This window comes from Dama dama, chromosome 7 (genome assembly GCF_033118175.1).
Source record: "Dama dama isolate Ldn47 chromosome 7, ASM3311817v1, whole genome shotgun sequence".
Classification (NCBI taxonomy): domain Eukaryota; kingdom Metazoa; phylum Chordata; class Mammalia; order Artiodactyla; family Cervidae; genus Dama; species Dama dama.
In genome coordinates, this window is record NC_083687.1 from 40205736 (window position 1) to 40223476 (window position 17741).

Sequence of the window (17741 nt, forward strand, 5' to 3'; positions counted from 1 at the left end):
CTTGATTTACTGGCATCCCCCCCGCCCCTTGCTTTTATGTATTTAGTGCTGGAAATGTCTTTCTTAGAGTGAGTAGGCTGGGGTTAGTATAGGCAGGATTGAACAGATTCCTTGTGTTCAGCCTGGGTTGGAACCTGGTCAGTATATGGTTAGGTATAACCAGGATTCTGGTTTTACTTCACTCAGTCTATATTATCCCAGTAAAACTTTGATGGTTTGCAAGACTGCTAAACTATACAGGCTTTCACTCAAGGTTTGTTTGTTTCTTTTGTGACCTGTCCCGTTTTTAATAGAGTACACAATAATATTTTTCTTCAGAGAAAGAGATACATCAAAATTATTATGGCTTTTGAAAAAGTAACGTTGGATCAGTTTCATTCCTCAGTTGTTTCATATTTGAAAAAGCAAAAATGTTTGGATATGATGGGAGTATGTAGAACAAAGTTATCATAAACCAGAACATTGTGGAATGCATTTAATAAACCCCCAGAAATAAAGTCCTGTGTGTTGTGGAAAGGGGGAGAGTGAACTCAACTGAAATATAGCCCTTCTCAAGAGAGATAGGGTTCAGACTGACAAGCTTGTGGTCATATTTCTCTATTATAGTGGCTGGGAGGGGAAAGGAGAAAGTGGGAGGAGTTTTATGAGCATCTCACACCATAAATTTGAAATACTAACTCCAATGTTAATAACCTTCAGAGAGCCTCAAACTTAAAGAGATTGGTCCCTGGCATTTGATTTTCCCATCTTTCTTCTTCCTCCTTATTTCACTGGTTTTTAACATTGTCTAGGTTTCACAGTCACTAGAGTAATTTTAAAAAATAAATATACTCCAGTGCTGTTGAATCAGAATTTTTAGGATATGTGCATTTTAAAATGTGTGCTTTAAAGAGCTCCCCCAGATAGATATGGTAATTGTGAACCACTGGTCCATTTCCTAGTAATATTACCTAAAATCCCCTACTTGTGTTTGCAAATAAGTTCATGTCAGAAAGGCAATCAATTCATATTCTATCTGCCAGTTTACTATTGATCTAACTTACACGTTGTAGAATCTTGCCAGAGAGATGAAATACACCATTGTAAATAATCTGCAAAATAAGGGATAAATTGAATTTTTGATTATTTTTGATGTCTAAATAGATCTAGATAAGGAAAGCCATCGTCTTGATTCTGAGAGCCTGAAAAGCAAATGCTCCATCAAGGATGAAGAGGTATCTATTGACTATGTTAAGTTTCTATGCCTTTATATAAAAATTGATTGTTGTTGTCATTTTTCTAAATAGAAAACAAAAGAATTGCTTAGGAAACATATTTTGGATCTTCATACAGAGCCCTGTCCATCCCTTGTGGAGATAATGACCATTTGGGGTTTAACTCTGTGTGTATAGAACTCGGTCACAAGAGAAGCAGACTCTTAAAAAAAATATTAACTCAAATTCAAACAATTTTCAGTTTTCTTTTCTTTAAAAATGTATTCAGCTGGAACTTGTCAGCATTTCCAGGGAAAGGAAGTCACTCACTAATTAGTGCTGGAGGTGGTGAGTGAAATAATTGTGTGTATGTGTGTGTATCTGTGTGTGTGTGGGAGGAGACAGAAATGAAGGAAGAGGAGTTTTTTTTTCTTTATTTAATTCCCATGTTCCCACACCACTTTTCTCAGAGTGATTTTTCTTTGTGATTAACTTTCTCAGCCACATTAATAAGATCTGATTTTTTTCCCCTACTGAATCTGGTGTTTATTTATTTGATTTACAGATAACGCAGAACTGCTTGTTCTTCTCCATCTTAGATATAGGTCTGCTGCCTACTGGGTCTTTGATGCATTTAGTCTCCTTTCTCAAGACTTTTGTCCAGATTTTAAAAAGTGTAATAGCTCCTTTAGAATTGATAACTAATAGATTATCGCCTCAATAAATTCTAAATTAAGGGGCTCTCTAATAGTGCACACTGACAAGATAGAATTTTGATGACCTTTAGAATGAGTCAGTGAGTATGAAATTATAAGATGTTCAAAAAGCCCAATGAGGGCTTCTATTTCCAACTATTCTATTTAAAAAGGAAACGAATGCCAACTAGACCTGCAAAAAAACCTGAAACCTAAAACACCTAAGTGTTGTTGGAAATGTAAAAGAACAAGGACTCTCAGGTGTTGTTGGTGGGATGGAAACTAGTGAAACTAAACATACATATCCAGTATGATCCAGTAATTCCAAGCTTATGTATATACCCTCCATAAGTTTCTGGCTATGTATACCAGAATATGGCTAACACCTTTCAAAGCTGCCCTGTAATAGGCTATCTATATATATTTATATCCCAAATGGGCTTCCCTTGTGGCTCAGTTGGTAAAGAATCCGCCTGCCATGTGGGAGACCTAGGTTCACTCCCTGGCTTGGGAAGATCCCCTAAAGAAGGGAAAGGCTACCCACTCCAGTATTCTGGTCTGGAGAGTTCCATGGACTATATAGTCCTTGGGGTCGCAAAGAGTCGGACACGACTGAGCGACTCTCACTTTCACATATCCCAAATGCCCATCAAAATTCAATTTAATAAGCCAACTGTGACATATTCGTGCATTGGAACGTAGTATGCAACAGTGGTAGCGCTTCCCAGGTGGCACTAGTTATAAAGAACCTCCCTACCAATGAGGGAGACTTGAGAGACAAGGGTTTGATCCCTGGGTCGGGAAGGTCCCCTGGGAAAGGAAATGGCAACCCACTCCATTATTCTTGCCTGGAGAATTCCCATGGACAGAGGAGCCTGGTGGGCTACAGTCCATGGGGTCATAGAGTCGGACACGACTGAAGCCACTTAGTATGCATGCATGCAGCAATAAAAAATAATTGCCAATGCTGGAGACCTAAGAGACACTGGTTCGATTCCTGGGTGGGGAAGATCCCCTGGAGGAGGAAATGGCAACCCACTCCAGTATTCTTGCCTGGGAAGTCCTATGGACAGAGGAGCCTGGCAGGTTACAGTCCTTGGGGTTGCAAAGAGTTGGACACAACTGAAGCATAGCACAAACTACACGTACATGGAAGAATGTGAATCAATCTTAAAGATACAAGCAAAGATCAAGCAAAACAAAGCCAGACCTGATGGAATATATTCTTTGAATTTCATCAATAAAAATCAAGCATAATTCAACCACATTTTAGGTTTGCATAATAAAGGCTTCCCAGGTGACTCAATGGGTAAAGAATCTACCTGTAACGCAGGAGACATGGGTTCAATCCCTGGGTCAGGAAGATCCCCTGGAGGAGGGCATGGCAGCCACTCCAGTATTCTTGCCTGGAGAATCCTGTGGATAGAGGGGCCTGGCAGGCTACCGTTCATAGGGTCACAAAGAGTAGTGAAGTTGCTCAGTTGTGTCCGACTCTTTGCGATCCTATGGAGTGTAGCCTACCAGACTCCTCCATCCATGGAATTTTCTTTCTTTTTTTTTTTCCTCCAATTTCTCCTTTATTTATTTATTTATTTTTTTCCAGTGGGTTTTGTCATACATTGATATGAATCAGCCATAGATTTACATGTATTCCCCATCCCGATCCCCCCTCCCACCTCCCTCTCCACCCGATTCCTCTGGGTCTTCCCAGTGCACCAGCCCCGAGCACTTGTCTCATGCATCCCACCTGGGCTGGTGATCTGTTTCACCATAGATAGTATACATGCTGTTCTTTTGAAACATCCCACCCTCACCTTCTCCCACAGAGTTCAAAAGTCTGTTCTGTATTTCTGTGTCTCTTTTTCTGTTTTGCATATAGGGTTATCATTACCATCTTGGAATTTTCGAGGCAAGAGTACTGGAGGGGGTTGCCATTTCCTTCTCCAGAGGATCTTCCCAGCCCAGGGATTGAACCCAGGTCTCCCACACTGCAGGTAAACATTTAAGAGCAGGACACGACTGCAATGACTTAGCACAAACGTGTAGTTGCTTTACGATGTTGTTTTCGTTTCTGCTATTTAATGAAGTGAATCAGCTATATTATACATACATCCCCTCCCTCTTGGGCCTCTCTCCCCCTCGCCCTGCACCCCCATCCCACCCATCTAGGTCATCACAGAGCCCCAAGCTGGGCTCCCTGCGTCACGCAGCGGGTTCCCACGAGCTATCTGTTTTACACGAGGCAGTGCACATACATCATTCCCAACCTCCCAGCTCATCCCCCTCACCCTCCGTGGCCAGACAGCCATTCTCTTCCTATCCTATTTCTTTGTCTCTATTCCTGCCCTGCAAATAGGTTCATCTGAACTGTTTTTCCTAGATTCCACATATATATGCATTAATATACGAGATTTGCTTTTCTCTTTCTGACTTACTTCACTCTGTGTAACAGACTCTAGGACCATCCATGTCTGGTCTGTTATTTCTTGCCATGAGTGTGGGTTATGTCACTATTCAAGGGTTCATTAAAGTGTACATTGGTCTTATGCATTTTTTATCTTTATATTATATTTGATGGGGCTTCGCTGGTGGCTCAGTGGTAAAGAATCTGCCTGCAATGCGGGAGACACAGGTTTGATCCCTGGGTCAGGAAGATGCCCTGGAGGAGGAAATGCAACCCACTCCAGTATTCTTGTCTGGGAAATCCCATAGACTGAGGGGCCTGGCGGGCTATAGTCCGTGGGGTTGCAGAAGAGTCAGACATGCCTTAGCAACTAAACAAAAACAACACTATATTTCATAATTTAAAGTGAAGTGCTCGAACTATTTGTAGAAAGGAAATTAAGGCACAGCCACATGTAAAGAAAGTTTCAGGGTCTGACTTAAAAGTCACAAAAGCAAGGATGGCCTCTGCTAATTGCCTCTTGCTTCTTACTAATCCTGTGCCTTGTTATGGCACATGCAGCAAGCTATGACATCTGAGAGGACCCCAGCAAGGGTTTCAAGGGCGTGAAGTCAGGTTGCAAAGGAAGTCTTAAGTCTGAATCTGATTACTTGGGCAAGAGAAAGTCAGATGCTTCATGCTGCTCTAGCATAGTTTTGTGTGTCTGTGTGTGTGTGTGTGTACACATATGCGTGTTAATATGTTAATTCTATTCTAGTGTGATGAGGGAAGTGCTGGAATTCTGTACCAGCCAAACACCTAGTCTGCGCTTCAACCCCTGACCATAATGAATGTAAAATGCTGGTAGTAATAGATAGATTGAAATGAAAACCCCTTCATCTTGGCATGCGAGAGATTAGCAATCACATTTGGAGTCTCAAAATGCTGCTTGATTGGAGATGAACGTGTGGGTGGATTGACCTTCCCTGCGAGAGCCGTTGTTTTTGCACTAGATGTGTGAAAAACAAATTTCAAATAGCTGCCCTATTGCACTTCTCTCGTGATTTATATTATCACCCTTTTAGATTTCTCAGCAATTATTAAACTCACTGGGGCCTTTTTTTCCTCTTCCCCTCCTCCAGACACTTTTATTTTTCCTCCATGGGATGAAACTTTCTACCAAAGAAAGGTTAATTTTTTTTCACCTTTTTCATACTGTCAGCATCCAGTTTCTTCATCGATTGACTTGTGTTTGAGTCCCAAGAATGTCCATTTTAAAAGAAAGGGAGCTTTTAGGATACTTTTTTATAGAGGTTGTTCACAATCCCAGGAGGAATAAACTCCATATTTCATTTTTCTCAGCTTTAAAATTGATTATACAGTTCCTAAATATAAATCTTTCTCCAGTCTTCTTTTTTTTTTTGTGTTAATAATAAAAGTTTCCTGTGTGTCGCCCTGTACACAACTATGATGCTTTTTCTTGTTATAACTATGTAATTGCCAGAGTAGATTTAGGTTTTTGGTCAGATTCTTAAAATTTCTTTAAATGATTGAGAGAGTGAGACAATGTATACGGAATCTAGAAAAATGGTACTGATGGACCTATTTGCAGGGCAGGAATAGAGAAGCAGAGATAGACCGCAGACCTGTGGATGCAGCGGAGGGGAAAGGGAGGGTGGGATGAATTGAAGAGTAGCACTGAAAGATGGGTATTACCACATATAAAATAGATAGCTTGTTGGAAGTTGCTGCGTGACACAGGGGGCCCAATCTGGTGCTCTGTGACAGCCTAGAGGGATGGGATAGGTGTGGGGTGGGATGGAGGTGCAGGAGGGAGGCGGCATATGTATACTTACGACTGATTCACGTTTCTGTATGGCAGAAGCCAATGCAACATTGTAAAGCAATTATCCTCTCAATGAAAAATTTTAAAAAAGGAAGTGAAACAGGTGATCAGCCTAACCTACCCTTTGAAGAATCTAAGGAGAAAAAAAAAACCAAAAAAAAACTATGCACACTCTACTATACTTTCAGTGTGGTTTGCTTTATTTTAAATGCTATTTTGAATCGGGACTGGGATGGAGTGAGAAGAGAACAAATGATCATCTGCCAAATCAGGAGCAAGCAATTATGCTCCCTCCTCTTTATATTTTAAGATTCCTGTATGTTTTATGTAGGCTAGGAAGCTAAGTCATTTTATTTTCCATCATGTGTGCTGTGTTTGATCTCATAAACAGCCTTGACACGTGTAGGTGATTTGAACTTATTTTAAGTATTTGGAAGATATTTGGAAAGTGTTGGAATGGTCATGGTTTCAATGGTCATGAATGCCAACACAGAAACCAGATATACCGCCGCAGTGAGAGGCCTGCGCACCACCAATAGAGAGGAGCCCCTACTTGCCACAAGTAGAGAATGTCTGCACGCAGCAATGAAGACCCAGTGCAGCCAAATATAAATAAATAAAGTTTAAAAATGGCCCCCTTGTTCCAGGAGAATTATAGAGACAAGAACACAAACTAAATAGCCTTACGAGTAGATTGATGGCACATTCGTGCCCTTGAAAAATCATCTCACAGGGGATTTGTAGAGCTGTTATTCTGCGAATAGATAGAATTCTTCAGTGTCACTAGGGAGTACAAGGCGATTTAATCTGACAGTGGCTGCCAAGAGCAGTCCACATCTTTGCCAAATGGTAGAATATGATCACAAAGTCAGCAGCTTCCCGTGGTCCTGCTGCTCTTGTCAGAAGGCTGCCTCCTGGGATGGTGACCTTTGTCAGCTGTGAACCCATCTTACTGTGGAGAGGAGACAGGTCACCTGCCATTAGCATCAGGCTAGAGTTTATCCTGGCTTCCTCAAGATTTTTCAAAGTCAGAAGCTGGCTGCTGATGGACACACTTGAACTTCAGCAGTAGAAACATGGAGGGGAAGATGTGGACCATAGAGGAGGGAGGCAAGATCTGGGAGGTTTTGTGGGCATTTGACATCAATTCAATCACATTTGTAACCTGTATGGAAATACAAGTCCTGGGTTGAGTTAATAACAGACATTGGGAGATACAGAATTACATATGGGGTATGGAGGGTGGTGAGTTACAGGGGTGTAGATAGTGTAAGGAGATGGGAAATAGACTCAGAAGAGTGTCTTCCAACACTGCTAACATAAGCTTTGTTGATTGTGCACTTAAAGATGACTTGAAATGGTGCTTCCTGGACCATGATTCAGTCTGGTTTCTCTGGACAGTGTGTATCCTCTGGTGTGTGGGCAACAGGGCATGTCACATAGGAACACGCAACAGCCTTGCAGTGCTGGTGGGGTATATATGAGTCTTTGCAATGTTGGGAATATCCTGGTTTCTATCCCTATATGTATCTGCATAGAATTGGATATCAACACATACACATATACAAACATACATCTACACACATGCGCTTTCTCAGAAACCAGTTGGTGGTGACACACAGGGGTTTTCAAGATGCTAAGGGGAGTGGGCCGAACATACTTCCTATTTGCCTTATTTGTCAGTGTCAGGGTGTTGGAGGTATGAGGGATGCTCTGTGTCTGGGGCCGATGTTAGGGAGGTCTTGCTGACGTGAGAAGCTTAGGTTGACTGATGACCCCATTCAGCCTGTGCGGATGACTAACAGGTAATTGCTTAACCAATTGTTGAACTCTGTCCCAGTCTGTGGAAGACTAGCCTAGTTGCTCTCTGGGAGTTCAAGGCTCAAACAGGTTTCTCTTTGCTTTCTGGGATGCATAAAGAACTTTTAGGAATTCTGAAAGCTTGTTGACAGCTTCATTTGGAAGGAAGCACAGCTGGTCCTTAGAAAGATGCTGGTCCTCTGTGTGCCCTCGGTCAGGTAGGACGACTCTGACTTTAGGGAACAGTGTGACCTTGAAGGAAGAATGCTAGCAATGAGGGTGCCGATGACTGGATGGAGGGTGTGCGTCTTCTTCCTTCTGCCACAGGCCCTGGTCCCCTGCTGGCAACTCCAGAACCTTGTTCTTCCAGTTCTGTGGCTGCAAAACTGAGCGCCAGAAATAAATGGGAGAAGACAAATCTTCCATCCTCATGTTTTGAAAAGTAGCAAGAGAAAGTTGAGCTGTTTAGTGGAGCTCTTTGGATGCTATTTTTTCATTGAAGCTACAAAAGATGCTTTATTTTAAGTCCTCTTTGAATCTGTGGCTTTGCCTATTCTAGTGCTAGGTCTTTATGCCTATTCAAGTGCTAGGTCTTTAGAACAATCCTGGGTTAGCCAGTTTTAAGCAAAATCTTGAAATGAGTGATTTTTGTTTTTAGGGAGCTTGCTACTCCCTTAGTGACTTTTACTCTGAAGCCATCCCAGTTTTTCAGGTGACTAATCATTTCTTGGAGAAGGGAATCCCTTCTCAAAGAAGTGAAACACATCAGATAACAAAACAACAGCCATATTTAGGATATGAAGATAGTTGACTGCCTTTTTTAAAAATAACATTGCACTATTATTTTATTTTCTGCCCCTTTAGAATTTAAAATCCTTTAAAGATAGGAGTTTTTGTCAAGTTAATTCACAATTCTGTTCCCACACTTAGAAAATTGCCCAGCACATTCAGTGCTCAATAAAATTCTGTTGAGTTAGTAACTGGATTTTTATTTTATTTTACTTTGTCTTATTATTTTTTGATAGGATTTCTTGATAAAATCCAGAAACATTTGTATTAGAAAAATGGAGATCTAATTGCTGAGAAATCCACAGGAATAGATCTTTAATGACACATTGTTGAGAATTTTTATATCAGGCCAAGGGAGGTATTTTGGGGCAAAGAAAGTTTCTTGAATTTTGCCACTCTGGCACAGTATCTTAATCTACTTGTAAGGTTAGTCCTAGTCATTGATGTAATGTTTTCAAATGAATGGCTTGTTAGCAAATGAAATGAGGGTATAAAAAGTGTCTGTGATTTTCCCATGATCAGATGAAAGTTAATCTTAATTGTTTGATTTTGCTTTTCATTTTACTGGCAACCTCTAAAATGCTTTCCAGGGGTTATTTTTAAAAAAATATTTATTTATTGATTTGGCTGTGCCTCTCAAGATCTTCATTGTGGCTTGCTGGGTATGGGATCTAGTTCCCTGACCAGGGATCGAACTCAGGCCCCCTGCATTGGGAGCTCGAAGTCTTAACCACTGGACCACCAGGGAAGTCTCTCCAGGGGTTCTTTTAAATGGCGATGAATAAGCATTACTGAGATTTCAAAACAGCTTGGGCTTCCTTGAGGCAGACTGTTGTAGCTAAGGAGATCCTGCATAGAAGTAGTCATCTTCCTTGTTGTCATCATCATCATTAATAATAACAGATTGCATTTAATGGTACCCCTTCCCAGAGTTGTCATCATCTAACCGACAGTTTGATTGTTCTCACAACATCGTGTTGATGGCAAATAAGAAATCATGATGATTATCATTCTGTAGATTCTGACTGTCTAGTTGGGCTGATGCCTGAACCTTCTCTCCTTGTCTTTTCTCTTCCCCTGAAGTTGTGGGGAACTTCGGCTCCCCACGGCTCAGTGGGTGGCGAGCATGATGTAACCTTGAGTTTGTGCAGAACAGAGCTGTCTATCCTCTATCAGTTACCACTCCCCCCTCATCTGGGGTCACAGCTTTTTCTCTGATTGTCTTCTTGTCGCCCACCCTTCTTTTTTCTCTTAGTCATTTGTCTTGTTCTTTCTCTCTCCTCTCCTGGCATTGCACTGCCTCCCCATCTCCATTCTGTTCTTTCTCTTTTTTCACCGGCAGATCTCTAATGCACCTTATTCTGTCTCGCCTTGAAAGTTTATGCAAGATAAAATATGGACCTAGACATTTGTATAAAGAACAGCTCTTTAACTTTCAAAAGTGGGAAATGGAATGCACCAGCAGTACAGTGGTTAAAGCTCTGCCTTCCAATACAAGGGCATGGATTCGATCCCTGGTTGGAGAACTAAAGTTCCACTTGTCTTGGGGTGCAGCCAAAAATTTATAAAAAATAGTGGGGAAGGATTTATTCTGCTCTGTTTTTAGTGTACATGTTTTTTTAAATGGATATTTCCCTACCTTTGGTGACCGTTAGCATGCTTTTAGCCACTTAGATGGAACTGATTTTTTTTCTAGCCCAGTTTCCTTTTTCCTTGTTCTTCCTCCATTAAGCTTCCATAGAACTGGGAGTAGGAGAGGACAGCTAGAGGGTTTCAATGCAGAGCTTTGGGGTTGGTCCAACAAGGGGTAGGTAAGAGAAAAAATGGACGGCTCCCTCATGGTGTGCATCCAGTTCAGTAGAATAATGAAGAGCTAGTAGCCCATGTTTGTTGAGCACGTGCTATAGGCCGAGCATTGTTGAAAGCACTTTATATCCACAAATGCAGGAAGTGGGCCTTTTTGTATTTGCTTTATGTCCCCTGACATTCTTGGCAAAAGTTTATTTTCCATAATTTCAAACTCATTAAAACTGAAATACAAGGATAGGAATTCATGCACACATTGGACATGGTCAGGAAGGTCACTATTATGGTAGGATGGTATTCCCATGAAGGGTAGTTTGAATTGCAGCATTAGATTGGGAGGAATTGGTAAATCTCTTGGGCTAAGTTTCTGTGGTGATGGGTGGGTGGTGCTGGTGGTAGAGTGTAGACTAATAAATGGTCCTGTCTGTTGATGGGAGTTCATTCTGGCCAGTTCCAAAGAGAACTGGGTTTGATCCCAGGTCAGGAAGATCCCCTGGAGGAGGAAATGGCAACCCACTATAGTATTCTTGCATGGAAAATTCCATGGACAGAGGAGCCCGGTAGGCTACAGTCCATGGGGTTGCAGAGTCAGACATGACTGAGCATGCACACACACACACCGAAGCAAAGAACTTTTTAGGCATGTTTTTGGGAGATCTATCCATTTGTGAGTGAGGAAAAACTTTTTTCTTTAGATAGTCTGAAGTTGGCGACTACCTCTTGTTTCTGAGAAATGGTGTATTTTAAAATGCAAAACCAAACAAACATAAGCAGAAACCCAAAATACTTAAAATATAGGAATTTTTTTTCACATGAGGGAAACTTGATTCTCTTGGTCTCTGCTGCGAGAGGTTTTGATGTTCCCCTCCTTACTTCTTTTTAAAATAACCTTTTATATTCTAGTGCTTGTGAAAAAATACCTTTGATTCTCACTTGGCCTCTCCCACTGAATTGGAAAATTTGGTTCCATTCTCTTAGCAGGTAAATAGCCTTAAAACCATTCATGGTTCTGTCAGGGTAGAGGAGAGCTGAAGAGCATTACATATGTTCCAAGTTAAGAGAGGCCAATCTTTTGCTATTTTCAAGTGGTTCCTTCCCTTCCCTTCTTCTATTAAGGGCTCCACCACAAAAGAGCTTTAATCAGCTTCATTGATTTAAAGCTCATTTGCACTTGGCTTCAAGGTTAAGGTCCACAGCACAAGCTGAAGACCTTTAAATCAGAAGTCAGAATGAAAAGCCTTAGGTATATCATATTGTCTGCTGTGCATAAGAATAACAGCTCTTGATGACTGTGGATTAACTATTGGGGAAAAAAAGGCACAAAGCCAGTTTTTCTTCTGTGTTAATATAACCTCTGCTAGCCGAGTAACGCAGCATTGCTATCCACGTTTCTGTTTCATCATGTAAATTGATGGAGTTGGCTGAAAATACTTTGGTATTGTGATGTTTGCAGCCTTCAATTTCTGCTTGGTTTCAGTTGGATTTCAACCTAATTGCCAAACTGATTCCATCTGTAATAACTTTTAACATTTATTTTTCCCAAAGGGAAAAAAATGTCTTGTCTGTATTCTGCAATTAAGAAGGTGATGAAATATTCAGTGTATGTCTCCACTCTGACTAAATTCTTTTGTTAACTTTATCAGATAAACTATAAAATATTAACCAGGCTCGCTGTTTGAGCATGTGCAGATGGCATAATATTTACCAGGCATATTTTCAATACACATTTAATTTTATAAATTGAATTAACTATTACATGGCTAATTTTTTTCTCTTTTTCAAATTGATGCAACAAGCAACCGTGTTGTTGGCTGTGTGTACTACACTAGAACATTTGTGGATAATTTCATAAGCTTAGCTGTGTATATAATAAATAACATTTCCTCCAAACCTAACCACACGAAATCAAATCAAGCAGAAATAATGCTATTTTCTAAGCAAAATTATGCTGAGTAGCAGTGTGCAGGGTTTTTGCTCTCTTTTTTTTTTTGACAGCTTAGTTTTTCAAATTTTCTGCAACATTGAAGTAGGTAAGTTTATTTACCTACCTCTCTTATCCTCCATGCAACTGACTTTAAATACCCATTGCCTTACCCTCTCCGCTATTCTCAAATACACTAATACTTCAAGTAGATTTTTTTAGAATGGTTTTGGACAGAATAAAGGCCGAATTCTAAATCATGGTATAAAATTCATTCTAATTAAGGACCATGAAAACTCTTAAAAAAAAAAAAAACAACCAAAACTAATGAGCAAACGGCTTGGTTGTTGGTGAGCTGGTAAAATTTCTAAATGGGTCTGTCTAGCTGATCTTAATTCCTATGAAGCTGTACTTTGTTCGGTGCCCTCAAGGATCTCATGATCTATTTAAAGAAAACAAAAAGGTGAAAGGAAACAGTTATAATCCAGTGTGACCCATGTTATACTGGAAGTACCTGGTAGGGATCAGAAAAAGGAGGGTGGGTGTATGGCTGATTCTGGGCATTAGAGTTAATGTGATGGGAAGAAAGAAAATGTTAATCAGTCAGTCGTGTCCGACTCTTTGTGACCCCATGGACTGTAACCCACCAGGCTCCTCTGTCCATGGGATTTCCCAGGCAAGAATACTGGAGTGGGTTGCCATTTCCTTCTCCAGGGGATCTTCCCAACCCAGGGATCAAACTCAGGTTTCCTGCATTGTAGGCAGATTTTTTTCCATCTGAGTCACCTCCCAGGGTTAATGTGATGGTGCAGATGACAGTTTAGCTGAGGTTTAAATGGCTGTCCATGTGGGCAAGGGAGGTACAGAGGAGAAAGAACTTTCCGAGCAAAGGGAACAGAATGTGTGACATGATACACGTTTCAAGGCCATGATAGATGTGTGAAAGTGCATAGAGTGTGAGGTAAGGAGAGTTGGGAGAAGAAATAAGGAGGGTGGTTGCAGCCCAGACCGCAGAGGTGGTATTAACAGGACCCACTGATGTCATCGTGACCGTGTGGTTCATGCGGCCACAGGAATGGCATGTGCTGGAAGCCATATGCCTGCAGGCAAAAGGCAAGCAGTGGAGAAGACAGGCCTGGTGACTGAGTTGCTTGAGGTCCCCAGAAATTACTTAGAGAGCTGCATCTTGGGAGCAGAGTAGAAAGTAGCTATGAAAAGGATGGGGAGGACCTGGGAGGGCTTAAAACAATTCATTTGGAATATGGGACCTTATTTTGTACCACAAGTTGGTGAATAACTTGTGATCTGTAGCTCTTGATGACTCAAGAGCTACACGTGTAAATCTTTTCCAAGTTTATACCAACCTCCAAGTTGTGCAATCTGATTTTATCATGTTTCCCTGTGCATCAAAGTGGTTTTGAGTCTCCCTCATTCCTCCTGTCCCATTAATTGATTATAAACATGATTACTTGGAGGTGTCATTCAGTGTCAAGTGATCACTTTCAAAAAGAGCAAGCATGTCCACCCATGACAAGTTTGTGGTTAAGCCCAGAAAACACAGGCCTTTTTCAAAGTGAAGAGTTGTGGGCACTACGGTTCACTGGAGTTGGGGACTCAGAGCATGAATACCTACATGTCCTTATTTTAGAATGTATCAATCCATGGTCGTGTTGACAACTCATTTCAATTTGTACATGTAAGTTAAACGTAAAATACATATTTCATAGGTAAGCTGAGACAATGGGTTATCTCAAGAGAAGGAAAGGCGATGAATCTAAAAAGACATTTGGGTAATAGAAGTGCAAGGCAAGACTGGATAGACCCTCCGTGTATTCACATGAAGGAGCAGGAACACACATAAGCACTGAATTCCCCTGAAAGCAAGAAGGTGAGGTTGGAGAAATATTGTTTTAACATCACTATTTCTTTAGAGCGTGTTACATGAAAACATTTGTTTTTGATTCTCAGGTAACTGAGATCATCTTCCAGGATCACGTTTGGTTATTCAGAACAGTATTGGCGCCATGATCATCATCCTCAAGGGCAGCCCCAGGTACAATTGTAAAAAGACCAAGGTTCAGTACCCACTCAGCTCCCCTTTTAAGTCCTTCTCTGCTTCAGTCTACCACCTCCCCTATGGCCATCTGCTCTAGGAAAAACGGAAAGCAAATGGATTCACACTGAAGTGCTAAAATGTGAAAAGTTTAATTTTTACTCTTTGTGCAGAGTGTTTACATTATCATTGAGAGCAGAGCCTTTCACTAAAAGAAGGGCATCAGCTTGGATGTTTAGGCTTCAGCTAGTTCAGAGGAGAAAGTTGCAGCAGGTGTTGATTTTTCCTTTACTCCAGAGCTCACATCATAGACCAAGTCACCTGCTGTCCCTGCCACGTCCATCACCTCTTATCTATCTTAGGGCAATAATCTTCTGGTTGGTCTTTTCCTCTTTTAAGCCTTTCTCCACAATAGGACCTTGTAAGCTAAAAAAAAAAAAAAAAATTGAAAGCATGTAGGTTAGAATAATTTTCAAATCGCCACCTCACTCAGGAGCTTCTAACAGTACATTAGGACAGATAGGAATGTTTCAAACTGAGTGACAGTTGAAGATTCTTCTTCGGCTTCTGTGAATAGCTCCTTTCATCCTCTCATTTTTCTGCGTTGTCCAAGCTAACACTTGGATGACATCTCTGCCTTCCCCTGGAGTCTTGCATTTGCCACCATCTTTCCTTGAATCTGTGTCTCAGGATACAGGCTCATTTTATCCATGATTTCTTTTTTTTTTCCTAACACTGCTCATCCTGATCACTCACTTTGCTGTACCATTTTATGCTTTCTTCAAGTTTTATGGCTTATAAGTAGGTATTGCCTGATGTGTTGCTTTGGGTGTGCAACGTTTAATGTTATCACTGGGTTTCAGTTCTTAGTAAATAAGGAATGAGCAACATCATCCCAGCAGCTTCTCTTTATAGAGCCCTTACAACAAGCTAGATATCTTTCATACATTATTAAATCCCACCAAGAAGTTGTCCTTATTCCTAATTTGTAAATGAAAAACCGAGGCAGAGAGGGTTGAGGAAGCTTGACCAGTTGTACCTGGTAAATGGCAGAGCTGAGGTATTAGTCTTGCTCTTCTTTGTTGAAACACGTATCATTCGTATTTGTACTGGTCTGTGTAGGGAGAAGGTTTGCTTTTGTTGTCAAGGATTTCTTTTATGTGTCTTGAAAGCCTAGTAAACATGAATTTCTTAGGACCTGCCCTTTACAATTAGAAATGGAAGATTTGGACACTATTAATGTGACAGGCATTTGCAAGCACTGCTTAATTCATCTCACATCAGTCTTTGGTCACATGATGGTAATATAATTTCAGCCGTTGACAGCCACACAAGAAACTGACAACCTGATGTCCTGGGAACTGAGTCCTTCAGTTAAACTCCTCAACCCTCATTTTAGAGATTTATGCTGTCATATCATGAACATGAATTCCATAGCATCAGAAACACAAAATTGTGGTAGTTATTATACATTTCTGCTTATTGATCACATATGGGTGGACAGTCAAACTTGTCAGCATCAAGCCAAGCATACACCAGGAAATAAAATTAAAAGGAATAAAATATAACTGCCTAATTGCACTTGTGGCCAAGGGACTTACATTATACAGCAACCAGCGTGTAACAGTGTACTTCACGTTCCGTGATTTACCTTGCTGATAATTGCTTTGCACTCCTAATAAATTAACCCACAGAACATCTATTCATCTGCATCTTCTTTTTATGCAGAGCTAGAGGAAAAAGGACCAGTATAGCAATTTGAGTGGCAATCATGCACTGATTGTAGCGAAGAAAGTGGCATGGTGGGAGTCTTAAGCATTCTGAAAGCATTTCTTTGTAAGAAAAGAGGAAGGAGAAAAGAAGAGAGGGCTTTTGTTAATTAAGTTCTGTTTTTTTTTTTTTTTTTCATTTTGTTTTATTCGCTATGGAGAATACATTATATTCCAGGTTCAAAATGCTTGTTTAATACAGTATATTTCCAGCCAGATATTTTATTTTAATATCATTCATTTATTTTCTTTAAATATTCATAGAAAATTCTCATTGTTATTTTTAAGATTCCTGGAAGGAAAGAATGTATAAATAGGTTATTGTACTCCTAAGGGGTTCCTTCCATAAATGTTATATTTCATATAACTGAAATCTCATATTTCAGTTTGCTCAATTTTTTTGTTGGACTTTGTAATCAAAATCATTTAAAAATTTTTACTTTTACTCTAATACATCATGTGCTTTTAATACTCTATGTTCTGTCTAATGCCTTGATATCACTTAGCTTATTTGATCCTCACAGTCAACATGGTAGAGTGGAAAGTGGAAGGAGTGAGGATTTCAAGCTTCCATCCTGCCACTAGATTGGGCTTAATGTTGGTCTTATTGTTTTCTTTATCTGAGTCTCCTTTATCTGAGTTTTGTTTATCTTAACATAAGGGATTACAGGAGATGATCTCTAAGGTCCTTTATAAATTCCAGGATATGCAGAAAAAATATTGTGGGTGCTTAAGGTTCACTGAGGCCAATGACTTTCACAGTTTCATAAAAGTGGGTGGGTGGTACGAGAAGGACAAGAACTAACTCTGCTTCCAGCAATATGGCAGACTTGATACCCTGACTGACCTTCCTGCAAATAACTGAAAATGCTGCTTAGGATAGTTTTTTAACAGTCTCTTTAGATACAACAGTGAACTGGCAAGAAAATAATAATTCCATTGGTGTAATGTTGCAAGAAAAAAATATAGGAAATAAAGTTATATTTGAATTTCAGATAAACAAATACTTTTTCAGTATGAGTCTATCCCAAGTCTTGCCTTTGATATACTAACTCTAAAAATTATTTGTAGTTTATTTAAAGATTCAGGTTTAATTGGGGATTCCGTAGCTAATTCTGACGATCTACTCAGAGGCTTAAAACTAGATGGTAGTAGCAATCTGGAGAAATAAACTAGAACTGAGGCTGCTTTCACAATGAAGGTATTTGCTGAATCCAGACGACATTAAGCTTTGGCTTTTCCATTCCTACAGAAGAGAGCGAGGAGGGAAACTTAATAGGAGAGTCTTTGAATAAAACCAGGATCCCAAAAGACTACACCATCACTGTTTAGGTAACTAGAAGCAAACAGGATCCCTGACCTGAAATGTATGTGTGGAGGAGGGTAGCACTGATAGCAACAAACATTTTTCATCTCAAACCTTAGTGTTGGCTGGGGAAAAGGGAGGAAGTCCACCCTGAGAGTTCGTATCTGAATTATATAGCTT